This window comes from Geotrypetes seraphini, chromosome 14, assembly GCF_902459505.1.
Source record: "Geotrypetes seraphini chromosome 14, aGeoSer1.1, whole genome shotgun sequence".
In the NCBI taxonomy this organism is placed as follows: Eukaryota; Metazoa; Chordata; class Amphibia; order Gymnophiona; family Dermophiidae; genus Geotrypetes; species Geotrypetes seraphini.
In genome coordinates, this window is record NC_047097.1 from 39,038,363 (window position 1) to 39,056,367 (window position 18,005).

An 18,005-nucleotide genomic window follows, 5' to 3' on the forward strand; every position below is an offset into this window, starting at 1 on the left:
CAGATCATGGGTATTCCTAAAAGTTATGTGCATTGTTGTAGAATATGCCCAATCTGCATACAACTTAGATGCAGGCATTTAAGCCTGAGGCAACCTATCGGCAAAACATGGTACTATGTTGGGGTACTATTTGGAAGAGTTTTTAAAGAGGTGGGGCTTTGATAAAAAATGAGCAAGGGAATTAATTCACCCGAGAATCTGTGATAAGAAGAGAACCAGGATAAGTCCTGTTGAGATTTTGTAAAAGAATATTTTTATAACAAGAGGATATAAAAATCAGGTTAATGAGGAGCCAAGTGAGTAGTTTGTAGGCTCACACTCACATTCTGATAGTCCACATAAAAAACAAGAAAGCATAAATTTTGATTTGGTTATAAGAGAGACTTGAATGTTTATGATAGGCTTCACTCTTATGAAAGTAATTAGCAGGCAGTCTTGTAGACTTAAAAGTTATTTGTAGAGGAGGACTGGAAGAATACAGGAAGACTGAAGAAATAGGATATCCCAGAAAAGAACATAGAAGACAAAAAAGGGACAGTGGAAAAAAGAGATTGGTGCCAACTCATTTATAGAAATAAGATGACCAGGCAGCAAAGACAGACAACAAAAACATTGGTTTCCACTTTTAGGGGCTGGTCTATGTCATTTTGGGATTTGTGCACATATTCAAATTTTTGTTTGCAAATGCATTTCAGCTTCTGTTTTTCCAGTACTACATTTCAGTAATAATGGACCATATTAAGAAATAAATTTATCGAACAGCACTGTCTTGATTATTTTCTGAAAAGAACTTTTAAGATGACATAGCCTTTCACCGCCCTGCAGGAACAGGGACAAGAACTTTTATCGCCCCGTGGGAGCAGTGAAAAGTCTTGCTGCTGGGTAAAAAAAAAATTGTGCCCTTGTCAGACTCGGCATCTCTTTCCCAGCTCCTCTTGTGCCTATTTTACCATCAGGAGCCAGCCATACCACGATGAAGACAGAAGAAACCCAAAACCAAAGCATGAGACCAATGCAATTTGAAGAATAAAATTACCGGACAACAATAAATTTATTTTATATTTTGTGATTAGAATATTTCAGATTTGAAATATGTATCCTGCTAGAGCTGGTATTAGACATAACTGGGAACCGCAAAGCCCAGGCTGTGCTTCTTTAGCTTCCAGCTGGCTTAGGGCTCTCTCGCTCTCTCTCTGACAAGGGGGCAGTTGCCCTCCCCAACCCTATTCCTGCCATGTGTGACTAAAATATTCTGTTAGCTTGATTTTTCTATGTAACATTCTGTAGTAATTTGGTTTGTTGAGTTTTCACAGTAGTAGAGGGGATATTTGTGAAAGGGAGGGTAGATGGGGGTTTTGTTGATCCTTGCTCTGTATTATTTGTGTTTATAAAATGACAATTATACAGAATATTGTCTCTTTTTATACTTTAACTAGTCTTATAGCCCGTTACATTAACGGGTGCTAGAATATATGTATGTGTGTCTGTCTTTATTTCTTTTTCTCTCTCCTTAGCCGCTTTCTGTATTTCTGTCTTTTACTTTTTTTTTTTTTTTCCTTGGTTGTCCACAACCATCCCTTGCCTGCTCCCCGTCCATTATCCCTTCCTTTTACCTCCCCTGTGTCCTCCACCACCCCATCACTGCTCACCTTATCCAGCAGCAGCCCTTCTCCCTTTGTTTTACCTCCCCCCTGTCCATCATCACCTCCTTCCTGCTCCCCCTGTCCAGCAGTAGGCCTCCCTTCATTTTTCTGCCCCCCCCCCCCCCGGTCCATTAAATGGGCTCAGTTCCATAGAGAGCAATGGAGAAACCATAGCATTCAAAAGCTGCTCCTAACAGTCTGGAACACAGTCCCACTACTTTTCAGACTCTGGAGTAGCAGGGGTCATCTGCTCCTGCCCCTCCCTTCCAGACAGGAAAAGGGGCAGGGAGGCTATGAACTGGAACAAAAAAGAAAACAGTTTCTAATCCAGCCACTCTTCTTCTGCTGCTTCTGTCCCCTGGCCAAATGGCTGGCTGGCTGGCTGGCCTACTCCCCTGGATCGGCGTTCTGTGCAGGAGTTGCGGCCATTTTGAAGATCGGTCTGCCCTGCTCCTTGCCTTAGTATATTTTTAAGTTGAAAGACGCGGCGGTAGCGGCTCCTCTCAAGATCCCTGACTGCATCGGACTTCCGACGCAGGTGGGGATCCTGAGAGGAGCCGCTGCCTCGTCTTTCAACTTAAAAATATGCTAAGGCAAGGAGCAGGGCAGACCGAAGAACAGCACGGCCGACAGCCGCCGTGTCCGACATCCGCCTCGGGGGAGGAGAGAGAGTGTTTTGCGCGCATGCGCACTCCTATCTGCGGTGCCCTACAGCGCACGGAAAACGGAACATGCGATGGGAGTGCGCATGCGCGGCTTAGGCTTTTATTATATTAGATAAAATAAGTTCAGTATAAAATCATAACTATTCGAGGCTTGTGTGGATGGGATCTGACAGTTTGCAAGGCGGGGATGGGGCCCGAGCTCGCGGGGCCGGGGACGGGGACCGGTCTTGCAGGGACAGGGTGGGAACGGTGATAAAACTTTTCCCCGTGTCATTCTCTAGTAGAAACCTCTACCATGGCTTAATAAAAGAGAGCCTACAGTATGGTAGGTGCTTATTCTCAATGAAGCAAGGTTCCTATGTTCAGCTGAAAATAAGAACCTGACTAGGTTTCTAAATTTAGGCACTTTGCTTTTTTGAATATCCGTCTCTTGGTTTATAGTGCTAACCACACTTGATAAACTCCATTAGCACATAATAGCCACGCCCTAAAGTTAAATTTAATAACATGTTCTGAATGGAAAATGGAAAGAAAAAAACTGTATGCATGTTTGAATTTCTTGATCTATATTCACTTCCTCTGTGATGCAGAACAAAACAAGTGTATTAATACTGAAACAATGAGGTTGGCCCACCCTGATGAATGAGCTTCTGATGAGCTGCACCTGTTTTACAGTACACATCTTTGCTGCTCCACAAATTTTACGCTTATGCGTATAGCTTTGATGTTTTATAATGTTATGCTGTCTTTTTGAGACTCGCGTATGTTTTTTAGTACTCCGCATAAGTGTATGTAGAATAGAAAGGTTTAAAATAAATAAATTTATTGCAGATTTGTTTACTTAAAAGCTTTTATATACTGCCATTCTAACAAAAATCGGCGTGTGCTCACAAAATTACATAGCAACCATAATCAATATCATCCATGAGGAAATTCCCAAAGGTATCCAGTTATGCAAATAAATGGACCCTTTTACTAAGACACAGTAACATTTGCAGTTACTGCAGCTTATTGCAGGACTTTACCGCATGGAAACTAAAAATTTAACCTGGCAATTATTGGGGACATCCCCAGTATTTTCTATTGGAGATCATTTGTTAATATTCATATTAATGCATGATATTTGCTCCCAGTTAATGCTGAGGCACTTAGGACCATAATTCTATATGTAGCACCCAAAAAGCACAGTTACTTACCATAACAGGTGTTATCCAGGGACAGCAGGCAGCTATTCTCACATATGGGTGACGTCATCGACGGAGCCCGGATGTGGATGCCTCACAAGCAGGCTTGCTTGAAGAAACTCGAAGTTTCGAGTCGCCCGCACCGCGCATGCGCAAGTGCCTTCCCGCCCAGCACAGGACACGTCTCCTCACGTCTCAGCAGAGAAGCCAACCAGGGGAGGTGGGTGGGATGTGAGAATAGCTGCCTGCTGTCCCTGGATAACACCTGTTACGGTAAGTAACTGTGCTTTATCCCAGGACAAGCAGGCAGGTATTCTCACATATGGGTGACCTCCAAGCTAACCAGAATGGGATGGTGGGAGTGTTGGCATTTTAGGAGAATAAATTTTGTAAAACTGAGGAGACGTGCCCTACGCTGGGCGGGAAGGCACTCGCGCATGCGCGGTGCGGGCGACTCAAAACTTCGAGTTTCTTCAAGCAAGTCTGCTTACGAGACGTCCGCATCCGGGCTCCGTTGATGACGTCACCCATATGTGAGAATACCTGCCTGCTTGTCTTGGGATAAATATGGCACTGAATAGAATGGCTCTTAGCATGATTCTTTAAAAAGTACATGCACCTTACAGAATTGCATTTAGCGCTAGTGCATGTCATAACTTTTAGGTGCACCCCATTTAGGCCAAGGAAAATCGGGTTTAAATACCTGCCCCTAAATTATGTGCAGATCAGACATATTCTATATCAGTGCATGTAAATTTTAGAAACGCCCTTAATCTGCCCATGCTCCCTTTTCAGATTCACGCACTAGAACTGATGCGCAGCAATTTCTAGAACAGTGGTTCCCAACGGGGGTGCTACCACCCACCGCTGGGTGCTGAGAAGTCTTAATAGGGGCATTTTGTGTCCAAGTCAGATTGAGGGGACGTTGAGGACCAGCCACTGCCCCCCTTGAGCAATTGGCAAATCCAATGGCCACTGTGGGCAGCATTCACTGAAAAAGTGGGCTCTGATTCCTAAAAGGTTGGGAACCTTTATAGAGTTGGGGGGCGGGTAGTGTTAACTCCATGTTAGTGTGTGGTAAGTGCAGCATTTTAACTGCCTTATGCCTTCAAGGCCCACTCTCCACCCATGATATGCCCCAATATAAAAAGCACTTAGGCTCGGATTCTCTAAACAGTGCTAGTTTTTTAGGTGCCAGTAGGTGCCTAAGCTCAGTAAAAATGCCGTTTAAACGCCGGTTTTCACTGATTTTCAAGGTGCTTACCGGCACCTAAAATGCTTGTGCCAGAATTGCGCCTAACACTGGAAGTGGCGCTAGGTGGCTTAAAGCACCTACGGAGGTGCAATTCACATCAAAGGTAGGCACCAGAAATGTAGACCTGGAGAACCCTGGCCTACATTTCTGGCAATTACCTTTGCCGAGAGGCACAATTCTCTACCCGGTGCCACTGCTTTTAAGATAGGCACATATAATATAGGCACCGATCTCTTGTCGATCACACTTAGGCATCCATTTTTCCAAGAACTGGAGACCATGATAAGCAATGAGCCTGAATATCGTATAGCTTGAAAGGGAGCAAATTCTGAATTACCACCGTCAAGTTGTGAACTGGAGATGCAGATCAAGTGTCAGATTCTATAAGGTGCCAACATACCTCTTTCAATTTTGGTAAACCTTCCTTAGTCCTGCTTCTTTGTATTCACATGATTAAATCCAGGTTTGACTTTTTGGGGCATTATGGAGGGTTTTCACAGTATTGTAATGAATATTTTCTCCTTTTTGTTTACATTCATACTCTTGATTGAAAATAAAGCATCAAGGTAATTTTTAGATTGCCATTCTAGAACTGAAGTATTGCACTGTAATGAACTCTCTGTCTTGTTTTTATTGCATATGGACATATTTTTCCAGTCAATACTGCCACCTTTTGTTTGGAATTGTACACATTCAGTTGATATGACTTATGAAGATCAGCAGTGTAAGAAAAGAAACATAGAGAGCTCTATTCATTAACATGCAGTAACCCCCCCCAAAAAAAAGCTTACTAATGATTAATTTGTTATTTATCACTGGCCCTATTATATCCAGTGAGGGTTATTCACTAAATTACTATTTACTTCCATTTACATTAATGCAAATTAGCTCTTTTCGTGAATTTGCCTTGCTGTGTTTTACTTTTCTTTCAGTGGTAGCAGGCAGTGATTGAGACAGCCTGCTCACGCCAAAACCCCCGAGTCTTCTCTCTTATGCCTTCAATGCCCACTCTCCACCCATGATATGCCCCAATACAAAAAGCACTTAGGCTCAGATTCTCTAAACCGTGCTAGTTTTTTAGGTGCTGATAGGTGCCTAAGCTCAGTAAAAACGCTGTTTAAACGCCGGTTTCCACTGATTTTCAAGGTGCTTCCTGCTTCTACATAGGTGGAAAGCATCAGAGAGAGGGGTTGGCGTGAGCAGGCTAACTGAATCGCTGTCGTTGCCATCGACCATTGTCGCTGACCACTACAGGAAAAAAGATGAGAGAGAGGCTAAATTCCCCAGATACCATAAGGAAGTTAATGGAACCTTCATACTAATTCTCCTTTAATATGGCCTTGCATTGTTAACTGGCTCAGTTATAGTGAGTCCTTGGGTTTGATGTGTCTGTTCCTTTGGCAGTTTGCTAGTTCTCATCACAAATTTTAACCATATTATTAGATAGTGAAAATTGTGTGACATTTAAATTGTGTCCATTTGGTATGACTTTATTAATTTGCTATTATGGGGGTAGTTCTATAACCTCCCTTTTTACAAAACCATGCAAGAGGTTTTTAGCAGCAGCCGGTGTGCTAAATGCTTTGCTCTGCTCCGACGCTCAGTGGAACTCTATGAGCGTCGGAGCAACACAGAGCATTCAGGACACCGGCTGGCACTAAACCTCTTGTAAAATGGGAGGGGGGAGGGTTAAATATTTTCCTGCTGGGAGTCTATTATAAAGGAATTTAGGCCTATACTGTAGACCTACAGATCAGATGCAGTGAAGGAATGTAATCACCACCACTGTGGTGGGTTGGGAGGGAGTATTCGCTTTAAAATTGTTATTTTTTAATTACTGTATTTGTGGCTAATTTCATTATCTTTGATGTGTATTGTTGCCCTTCTGCCAACTTGTATCTTCAATAAAGATATTCAACTATAAAGATGACACAAATTTTTATTGAACTTTTAAATACAAACATAACACTCATTTCTTAAATGAAGGTGTGCCTTAACAATTTTTGCACCTTGAAAATCACTGCTCTAGGCCCAAACAGCTGTATAAACAGTGAAATGCCCCCCTTCCCCCCCCCTGCATGTTACCTCATCATTTCTCCAAAGACACGAGTGGGCAGTGGAAGAAAGAAATAATCTCATTTGTAGACATTTCTAACTAGTAAGTATGTATTTATAGTTTAAATCTACAAATATATTTTAATGCTTGCATGGGTAGCCATAGCCTTGAACTACTTCTTTCTTTTCATTCATGTGCTGTGCTGTTGTGGAATCAAATCTGAAGCTATTCTGGCCTCAGAGAGGGTCCCTCCCTCCTCTGCCTCTTTTGAGGCACATCTTGCTGCTCGAGGAAAGATAGGACAAAATAGTGGGCCAGGTCTTACCCGGTGTTGGTGAGATGTAAGGATGACAAGAGGAGAAGAATGGAAAGGATAAAGGATAAGACCAGTGAAGAGGAGGAGACCAGTGACTTGGGGGGCAGAAGGACCTGAAGGGGGATTACTGGAAACAGCATGGGAACAGAATTGAGGCTAGCACTCAACTGGATCTAGATCAGTGGTCTCAAACTCGTGGCCTGGGGGCCACATGCGGCCCGCCAGGTACTATTTTGTGGCCCGCCTGACCATGATCGAACACACAAACCTGATGGCAAAAAAAGTGCTTTTATGCACTATGGAAATTGAAGACCATTAAAAAATATTTCGACCCTCTATCTTTTAGACTTCTGGTTCAGTCATTGGTCCTTTCACATTGGTCTACTGCAACATCATTTATGTGGGTATAGCTAAAAAAACTGTAAAAAAATTAAGAATAGTGCAGAACACGGCCGTCCGCTTAATATTCGGACTAAAGAAAAGCGAGCATGTTAGTCCCTACTACAAACTGCTACACTGGTTACCAATGGAGGCGCGAATAATGTTCAAGTTCTCTTGCTTATGCTTTAAACTGGTGTGGGGAATGGCCCCTACCTATCTCGTACCACATTTCAAGCTACACATTCCCAGTAGGACAATCAGAAACTCCAATCTTTTTGCCTACCCAAGGATCACTGATTGCAAATACAGGTCTTTTATGGACAGAACTTTGACGTCTCAAGCTAGCAAACAGCAAACCTGGCTAGGCAACGTAGGCTGACCTAAGTCACATTTCGGAAAGAAATTAAGACAGCACTGTTCAACAGATTTATCTTCTAATCAGTTACCAGATCCAAACGATTAACTCCATGCTGATAACTTGAAAATACGTGTACTGTATTATATCGTATTGTATTTTACTAATTTGTAATCTGTAATTCACTGACTGTACTGTATCATCCTCGCCATTTGTATTCTGTAATTTGCTGACTGTCCAGCTCTCTTCACTGTGAACTGCCTAGAAGTCGTAAGATTATGGTGATATAGAAGAAATAAAGTTGTTATTAATATTATTACTAGTACTGCCCGCTCTTTGCAGCAGCATCCAGATTCCCCCCTGGCCTCCCGCTCTTTCCTTCAGATAATTACCGCAGCCTGCAGAAAGGATCACCAGTGCTGTTGTCCTCAGCAGCACGTTCCCTCTGCCGCGATCCTGCCTCTGACATCAAAGGAGGGGCGGGACCACAGCAGTGGGAACGTGCTGTGGAGGCCGATGGCAGCCTGCAAGGAATGCTACAGCACCAGCGATCCTCATTAGTAGGAAGTGACCAAAAAAAAAGAATCTGGCAATGATCCACATTCACTATGACAACATCTTTGGCAGCAAATTGGGCTAGTCAGTGGCCTCTATTTACCATACAACCCAGATCTGGCGCCTTCCAACTTCCACCTTTTTGGTCAAATGAATGACAGTCTTTGGGGAAAACAATTTGATAACATAGAAGAGGTGAAAGTGACTGTGAAGAAGTAGGTACGACAGCGCATGCCTGAATTTTTTTTAAAGAGGATTTGAGAGTTAGGTTCAACGATTGCGCAAATGCATTGTTTGTGATAGAGACTATGTTGAGTAGAGGATGCAAATTTAAGAGACATCATCAACAACTTCTATCAAGCAGCCTAATGGGGCAAAGACCTGGAAAAACTAATTACACACACAAACAACTATGGTGAATTTAGGAAACACCTAAAAACATACCTATTCTTGAAATACCTAGGTAACGAATCTGTACAAAAGCCCCTATCACAATCCCACCCCCCAAATCTGATCTCGTAAACTGTTAACCACTAATCTCCAACTATGAATGTTCCATTCAATTTGTAGAATCTTTCTAATTCATTGTACACCGCATAGAACTTCACGGTCCTGCGGTATATAAACTGTTATTATTAGTAGTAGTAGTAGTACCTTTTGTATAGAGGAAGAGTTACTCTAAGAACATGTGCAATTTGAACGATCTCATATGTCAGTTAATAAAAAAAGTTATGCCCACTTTTGCATTGTTTTCAGTACAGCCCTTATATAAAGCTTTATGACATTCTTTGTTTTATTTATTTTTAAAATTTCTATACCATCTAGCCCTAAGTGGTTTACATAAGATCAAACATACATAATGCTTAAAACAATACAAAAAGACAAACTGCCTCTTTTACAAAGCCGTGCAGCAACAGCCCCAAAGCCCTTTAAATCTCTATGGGCTTCGGGGCCATTAGCGCAGGGCAGCCGCTAGCGCAGCTTTGTAAAAGAGTCCGAAAGTTTCAAGTTTATTTAGGTCTTGATATACTGCTTTTATGTGCAAAGCGGTTTACAATTTATACAAAGTATTAAAAAGATGTTAAAAAATAAAATAAAATCATGGGGAACAATTTCACAAGAACATTATAGACAAAACGAGATACATATGGGGAAATGGGAAGGATACATTGCTTAAAAAAAAAAAAGAAAGGGGAAGTGAAATACAATAGAATTTAAATTCACAATAAATCTTCGATCCAGGTGAGTCAGACCCTATAAAAAAAAAAAAGTAGTTACTAACAATTGTGTGTTTAAGAATTTTCTGAAAGATCCTCTATTAGCACATTTCCTTAACTGTCCTACTAGCGAATTCCATAACTTTACCCCAGCACAACATAAGGTCATTACATAGGTTTCTACATATTTTGGATTGACATTGCCCCTCAGCAAAGCTGAATTTTCAGAGCGCAAAGGATTTTTTGGTTAGTAAACCGTCATTCTTTCTTTGAAATACTCTTGAATCATACTGTACAAAAATTGATGACAAATCATCCCAATCTTGTATTGCACTCTAGATGTCACCAGCAGTCAGTGCAATTGTCGAAGATAAGGTGTAATATGATTATGTTTAGGAGCTCCTGTGATCAATCTGGCTGCAGCATGTTTTGACCACTTGCAATGCCCTGTAGTCTTCATTCCTTTCTTAATAATTAATAATGTTCTGTTTACTTTTTTTTTTTTTAAGACATCTCTGTACACTTAGAAGACAATTTCAACATATCAGCGATGACATGACGATCCTTTTCCTCTCAGGTGACTCCTAATCCGGAACCTAACAAAGCTATAGTTTGGGTTGTTCTCCATGTGTATCATTTTGCAGTTGCCTACGTTAAATTTCATCCATTTGTCAAATGTTTTCTTGAATTTGATATATCGCTAAGTTTGCAAAGCAAATCACAGTAGTTTACGTACACAAAAACAATGCTAATTAAAAAATTAAAATCAGGACAAGGAACTCCATAGAAGAAAGGAAAGAAACAATCATCCATAAAAAGATTACAATTTACACCTTCAAAAAATGTAATGGATTAGCTAAATCTGTGTTGTCTTCATCCCATTAAACCATAACTATCTATTTGTTCATTACTTTGTTTTTTACCTTAGACCTCACCATTTTTCATGAAGTTGACATCAGATTCATTTGTCTATAGTTTGCTGCATAGTCCTGGAACTCTTTTAAAATTGATGCTATGTTAGCCACCCTCCAAATTGCAGGTTCTGTAGACAATTTTAATGATAGGTTACAAATTGATACAACAATAATTATTCAACATTTTGATAGATGTGCAAATATTATCACACATACTGTATACCCCTCAGTATGCAGCTTGCGATGGTTAATGTTTTTGAAACTGCTGCAGGCTGAATTCAGTCTCAAAATTTAGCCTGATATTCAACTAACTAGGCAGTGAGCTGAACAAGTTTTTGTTTTGTTTTGTGCAAATATACCTTCCCCCCCCCCTAAGCTTACCTCAAGGGTTTACTTGTAGTCTAGGGTAATATATACATAGAGCATAAGAATTGCCGCTGCTGGGTCAAACCAGTGGTCCATCGTGCCCAGCAGTCTGCTCCCGCAGCGGATCCTAGGTCAAAGACCAGCACCCTAACTGAGACCAGCCCCACCCGCGTACGTTCTGATTCAGCAGGAACCTGTCCAACCCCATCTTGAATCCCAGGAGGGCGCTTTCCCCCATAATTGCCTCCGGAAGAGCATTCTAGTTCTCCACCACTTTGGGTGAAGAAGAACCTCCCTACGTTCCTAGGGGCAGGAGCAATCCCCAGTCACTCCTGCCCCTGCTGGTTCCTGGTATAAAATAAAATGGTGGATGAGACCTCTAGTGGTAGTCTCGCAGTACTACTGGTAGTGGTAGTATCATGAGACTACCACTACAGGTCATGATAGTTATTTTGTACTTGGTGCTAGCAGGGTCAGGAGCAACTGGCGATCGCTTCTGTCCTTGTGACCCTGGAGCACCAAGGAACCCCTTAAGTAGGTCCAAGGGGTCTAAGAGGAGGTAGTGGGGTCATTAAGAGGAGAGAAGCTATTGAGAGGAGCTTTTATAGAGGGGGGAGGTTATCAGGAGCGGGAGAATGCTCATGGAGTTGAAGCTACTGAGGGGGCTCTTCTGGAAAGCATATGATATTGGGGGGAGCTTCGAAGTTGGACCTGATCTTGGAGGGGGTGTCTTCAGGGAGGGTCTGATTTGGGGAAGGTCTTTGATAGGGGACTGATCTTGTGATGCAGAGCTCCCACCTCTTGGTATTCTGCTCTCAATCTAAGCAGCTAACCAATTAAAGTTAGGGTTGCCTTTCTGCTCTGTTTACATGGCCTAGTTAGCTAGTTGGGTAGTGGGCTGAATATCCTCACTACTCGGTTAACCTCTGGGTTATCGCCGGCACTAACTGGACAGTGCCATGGTAATCGTAGGCAATATTCAGCAAAACTACGTATTTAAATACTGCTTTAATGTAGAGAAATAATCGGCTAAGTGGGGATTTAGTCAGGCAGGAGCTGCTGAATATCTACTCCTTAGAATATTGACCCCATTGAAATTTCTTACTCGCTTATATCCTACAGTTCTGAGTGAGGTACAGGAAAACATTCATAATTTAAAACATCTAACACTAAAGGCTCCTTTTACAAAGGTGCGCTAGTGGTATTAGCACGCGCTAGCAGCCACCGCCTCCTTTTAAGCAGGCGGTAGTTTTTCAGCTAGCGTGCGCTATAGTGCGGGCTAATCTTGTGCATGCGCTAAAAACATTAGCGCACCTTCGTAAAAGGAGCCCTAAACAACAAACATTAAAACAAACAAAATACTGTAAAAAAAATCACATGGCATAAAAACCAGCATCGATACATTAGCTCAACCCTACCTCCTTATTTTATATATCTTCAATTTTTCTCCATCCTTTACCTAATTTTTCTCCATTCTCTAGTCGCAACCTCTGAACTATCTAGTTTTCGGATGGTTTTCAAATGCTAGTGCTGCAATATCTTTGAATGCCTTTCACCTCCTCCTAGACATACATTGTAACACTACGAAAAACGAAGAAAAAGCCAGAGATAAACTGTGGTCAATGACATTGCAAAAGGAAGCAAATTGGGCAGACCAGATGGGTCTCGCAGTCCTTATCTGCTGGCAGTCTATGTTTCTCTGCTTATTCTGTTATTATTCCTCTAGTAACTGTATAGAGGTTGCAGATACTGTATATTTTAAACAGCATGCTAAATAAAGTAAATTTTTACTATAGCATGTATTCCTTCTCATTTTTATAATTTGGGATGATAACCATCACATAAAATATCTAAAGTTTACTTTTTTTAAACAAATGAATTGTAAACCAAACTTCTGACATGGCCTGCCCTTTATAATGCACTGCAAAAGTCTTGCCTGTGCAAGAGTCTGAGCTTCGTCTGATCTCTAATTACCTCATCTATCTTCACTCTGGCAAGCCTTTACATGGCATGTTTTTGCAGGTGTTGGCGATAAACAAATAAAAAGGTTTATCATCTCCCAGACAATTGTCATTGTGTTTCTGGATTCCTAGTTTTAAAGCAGCTTGAGTAAAGGTACAGATTTCACTGATGTTAGAGTGTATAGGGAGAGGTATGGCTAGTAGGAAAAAGGAGATATTGATGCCCCTGTATGAGACTTTGGTGAGACCTCAAATCCCCCCTCCCCCTAAGCTTACCGCAAGGGTTTACTGGTAGTCTAGGGTCATGCAGGCAGGAGCATTCCCCAGTCACTCCTGCCCCTGTTAGTTCCTGGTATAAAATAAAATGGTGGATGAGACCTCTAGTGGTAGTCTCACAATACTACTGGTAGTGGTAGTACCATGAGACAATGCTGGAGACCACATTTTCAAAAAGATATAAATAGGATGAAGTCAGTCTAGAAGAAGGCTACTAAAATAGTCAGTGGACTTCATCATAAGGCGTATGGAGACAGACGTAAAGAACTCAATGGGCACAACAACAGGGTCTGAAATCATAGGCGCCAGCTCTTTCAGTGCTGTGGATGCTTGTGCACCCCCAATATTGAACAAATTACCTTGACTTTGTCCAAAGAAGCATAATTTTGTTCTGAAACATTGGCTACTATGCCTCTAATATTATTCACTGTTTTTCATTTTAGCACATGATAGTACCTACCCAAGCTGATGGTTATATGCTTAATACTATGGGTAAACAGCAAGTCGCTTCAAGCAGAATAAAGCCAATAAGTAACCCTTTGCAGCAGTGAGGTTTAGCTCAGAGATTAGGAATTAGCTTTATTTAGACCAATGGCAGACATTTGTAATTTGTTTTAATGGTAAACAGAATCTACAGAGCATGCAGGAGTTTAATAACTGTGAACACAGCAGAATTTTTCACTAAACAGCAGCTGCGTGAATAGAGCAAACATATCCTAAGGGTATGTTGTTTCCCCTATGCCTGATGAGGTAGGTTTTAATTGATTTTCATTTTATTAAAGCGTGAATGTTTTATGACAAAATAAATTGAGAGTAATTGTGATCATAAGTTGCCACAATTTTCTTGAAATAGGTTTCATTCAGTAATCAAAATGTGTCATATTTCAGGAACACATCCAGCTCTTGATCATCTGAATAGTTTTTGCAATCATCCTATAGATGCAAGAGGGGCGGGTGGTAAACAGGACCAATGTTTTTCTTTTAATGTGAAACATGGCCACAGTGATGCAATCATATGCTCCTGGTAAATACATACTCTCCCAGTCAAAGACACACACAACTCTTAATGACTGAGATGTGTATTTCATTATTCTCTATCGTAAATTCCACTATAAAACCCAGTGGCTGAATTGTATAGCTTTCTTAGTTGTTATGCTTGGGGACCCTAGTTACAAACAGTAGAGTTAGCTACTGGTTGCTATGTATACTGCCTCCTAGTGATATAGAAGTTTAGCAATACTTCTTGTCTTGGTACAGTGGCATCTAGTGGTTAAATAGTAAAATATATCCTTTGAAATCTGCTCACAGTAACATCTAATGGTTATATATATATATATATATATATATATATATATATATATATATATATATATATATATAGGAATAGCCTAATGGTTTGAGCTATGGGTGGAGAATCAAGTTCAATTCCCACTGTGGCTCCTTCTCACATAGCCTTTCAAAAGGGTATATGAACTCAATGCTACTCTCTAACAAGCAGAGGGATGGATTAAAAGAAATATAAAACAAATTCAGGACCACTGTACCTATGAATAAAGACTACAGAGGAAACAACAATTCATTAAAAATATTATTTTTCTCCCTTTGAAGCAGTATAGCATTATATTGTAGTGCAACACACCTAGGGCTGTGGGTGGGAGTTCGAGTGGCTTATAAACCTGCAACAAGCTTGATTAAATCAAGTCAACCAAGCTGCTGCGCCTCTGAGGACAGGATACTTTTCAAGGAAAACAATGCTTTCTTTCCACCAAACATCCAGCAGATGGCGCCAATGACATTTGAAAGCACAATTTATTAACAAGAGACATACTAGCCACTTTTATAGGATAGTACAGCTTTTAAAATATAAGAAATGTAATGAGTTTGACCATTTGTTCTGTATATCTTTTCACAGAGCATGCTGAGGGTGATCAGTCTAGGTGCCATTCAGGCTGATTCTATAAAGGGCACCTAACTTACACTCCCCCTCCCCTTTTTATAAAACCGTGCAAGAGGTTTTTAGCTCCGACCTGCACGCTGAATGCTCTGCACTGCTCTGATGGTCATACAGTTCCTATGAGCATCAGAGCAACACAGAGCCAGTGCTAAAAAACCTCTTGCGTGATTTTGTAAAAGGGGGGTGGGTTAACTGGCAAAATATCCTTAATAGCCTCAATAATTGGGGAACAAGATTTAGGCATCTTTTTAAGCAGGCGCTAATCTTGTGCATACGCTAAAAACGCTAGCGCACCTTAGTAAAAGGAGCCCTTAATCAGGTGATAGACGTCTATCTGATTCTATAAAAGACAGGCGCCTATCACATGGCGCTTAGCGGTGCCTAATGCCTAAGTGGGCATCTCTATGTGCAGAGCATGACTTAGGCGCCACTAAGCGTGATTCTCCAAAAACTTAGGTGCCTGAAATGTAGGCCTTTAAAGCCCTGGCCTACATTTCAGGCGCCTATGTTTTTACATAGGCACTGCTAGCCACAATTCTGTGAACGGTGCCTTAAGTGTGATTTGACATGCAGTCGGCACCATTTTTCTAGGCGCCTTTTATAGAATCAGCCCCATAATGCCTAAGGCTGACCTTAAAATCGAGACGGATTTATGGAACTGGCAAACTAAGGGGGAACTTTCTTGAGACAGCTTCGGTGAAACATAGTTCTACATCGGAACATGATTCCCCTAGCCACGTTGATACTGAGATGAGCATTGACTCAAATTAATTTAAATGTATTAATCAAAAAAATTTTTTTTAAATAAATCTTTAATAATTTTCAATTCGAGAACAGTGCATTAAAATATACATACAATTAACTTCATAGACAGCACTTACTATCGATCAAAGAATGCCACAAAATATTTTCCCCCCTCCCTCCCACCCTAATTCAAGAACAAAACCAAAGTGCATTAAAATTTAAAGACTTGAAGATATATGTAATAGCATTATAAAATTATAAGACCGATGACAATTTTGGTGCTATTAGTTTGTGTGTGAAAGTTAAATAGACACAGCAGCATTGCTGAGATCCATGAAGGATGTACTTAACGTATTGCTTTCATAAAGTATATGGTGGAGATTGACCTTTAGAAAACATAAGCCTTACTGGGTCAGACCAATGGTCCATCAAGCTCAGTAGCCCGTTCTCACGGTGGCCAATCCAGGTCACTAATACCTGGCCAAAACCCAAGGAGTAGCAATATTCCATGCGATTGATCCAGGGCAAGCAGTGGTTTCCTCCATGTCTTTCTGAATAACAGACTATGGACTTTTCCTCCAGGAACTTGTACAAACCTTTCTTAAAACCAGCTACACTATCCGCTCTTACCACATCCTCTGGCAATGCGTTCCAGAGCTTAACTATTCTCTGGGTGAAAAAAAATTTCCTCCAACTAGTTTTAAATGTATTTCCCTGTAACTTCATCAAGTGTCCCCTAGTCTTTGTAATTTTTGACGGAGTGAAAAATCAATCCACTTGTACCCATTCTACTCCACTCAGGATTTTGTAGGCTTCAATCATATCTCCCCTCAGCCATCTCTTTTCCAAGCTGAAGAGCCCTAACCATTCTTTGAAGGTGTATGTAATTGCATGTGGGTGGAGCATGGGTAGACCGCAGACGTATCTCCCAGTTGCACACATGCACAACAATGTTTATGCACAAATTTAGGTGGCATATACACAATTTGGGGTGATATTGCAAATAAATGATTAGAATAATAGCATATATGCACATATGTGTGTAAATGCCAAAAACCCACCTAAGTGCTAGTCTGTAAATTCACATGTATTTTACATGTGGGCATACAGTACACTTAGGCAAGGATTGGGTGGGTGTGGACAAGGCTCACACATATGCACATTACTTATAGAATACTATAAGTTATGAACCTATCTCCAACTTTTAGGAATCTGCTTTCCTTTATAGGAATGTAGGTATAAAATCACTCTCTGTCTTGATGCACCTAAATTGAGGATGGGAAGGAGGTCAAGCCGTATTGTTATTGAGGAAAGCCAGGCAAATCTTTTCAGTGCTATTGAACATTTCAGAGAAGATGGCACAGGAGGCTGTAAAAACTGCACATTAGCTAAGAATGAGCATGCAATGAGGCATTTGGGGCCAGGCTGCTCTGAGGCACAAGCTACATTATCGGCATCATTAGAATATATCTCAATTTTATTCCTCTTCTGACGTGCAAAGTCTGGCTCTTGAAACTGGTCCCTTATTGGAAATTGTAGCCTTTTGCCAAGCTATTTTGGAGTCTGAAGTTAGATGGATACATGTATGCATATGATATGGTCTCAGCTATGGCTTGTGAATAGCCATTTACATGAAAATTGCTGTAAGGGGGTCATGATGGCCTTTTTGCATGCTGGCACAATCCCAGATGGTATCAGAGGGCTACTATTCCAGCCTGGATCCTCTGATCTACCAATGCAATCCCCCCCCTCCCAGTAGGCCTCACCTAGAGAATGACATGGAGACAAACTTGTCCCCATCTCCATGGGATCTCAATATCCCTGTCCCGTCCTTGTGAGTTCTGTCCCTGTCCCATTCCTGTACGCTCTGCCTTAACTGCACAAGCCTCGAACATATATGATTTTAAAAGTGTTCGTGTCTTTTACAGATGAGGACAGAGCTTAAAGGAATAGGGCTGAGGTGAGGAAATGGTCCAACACTGGAGAGGGATGTGTTTAGGCTCAGAAGATGGAGTTTCAAACCTCCAAGAGTAGGGTTTGAGATGAGGAGATGTTGCAGGGGTGGGGGATCATATTGAGGATGGGAGGGGTGTCAGGGATGTAGAATGTGTCAGGGGTTGTTGCTGCGGCCATGCTATAATATATTTATTTTTGAGAGGGCCT

General features: G+C 41.3%; 1 protein-coding gene and 1 long non-coding RNA gene across 3 annotated transcripts in view; one reads left to right on the top strand and one right to left on the bottom strand.

The window, feature by feature from the left end:
• TRPM1 (transient receptor potential cation channel subfamily M member 1) overlaps positions 1 to 18,005 on the top strand; it is a 182,933-nt gene that overhangs the window by 18,245 nt on the left and 146,683 nt on the right. The window lies entirely within an intron of this gene.
• The window catches only part of LOC117347985, a 69,692-nt gene continuing 61,206 nt past the window's right edge, over positions 9,520 to 18,005 (bottom strand). Inside the window, exons 2-3 of the long non-coding RNA XR_004536880.1 lie at positions 10,551 to 10,669; positions 9,520 to 9,664 (exon numbers count right to left, since the gene is read on the bottom strand). This is a non-coding gene — a long non-coding RNA (uncharacterized LOC117347985). The remainder of the gene's footprint in view (positions 9,665 to 10,550; positions 10,670 to 18,005) is intronic.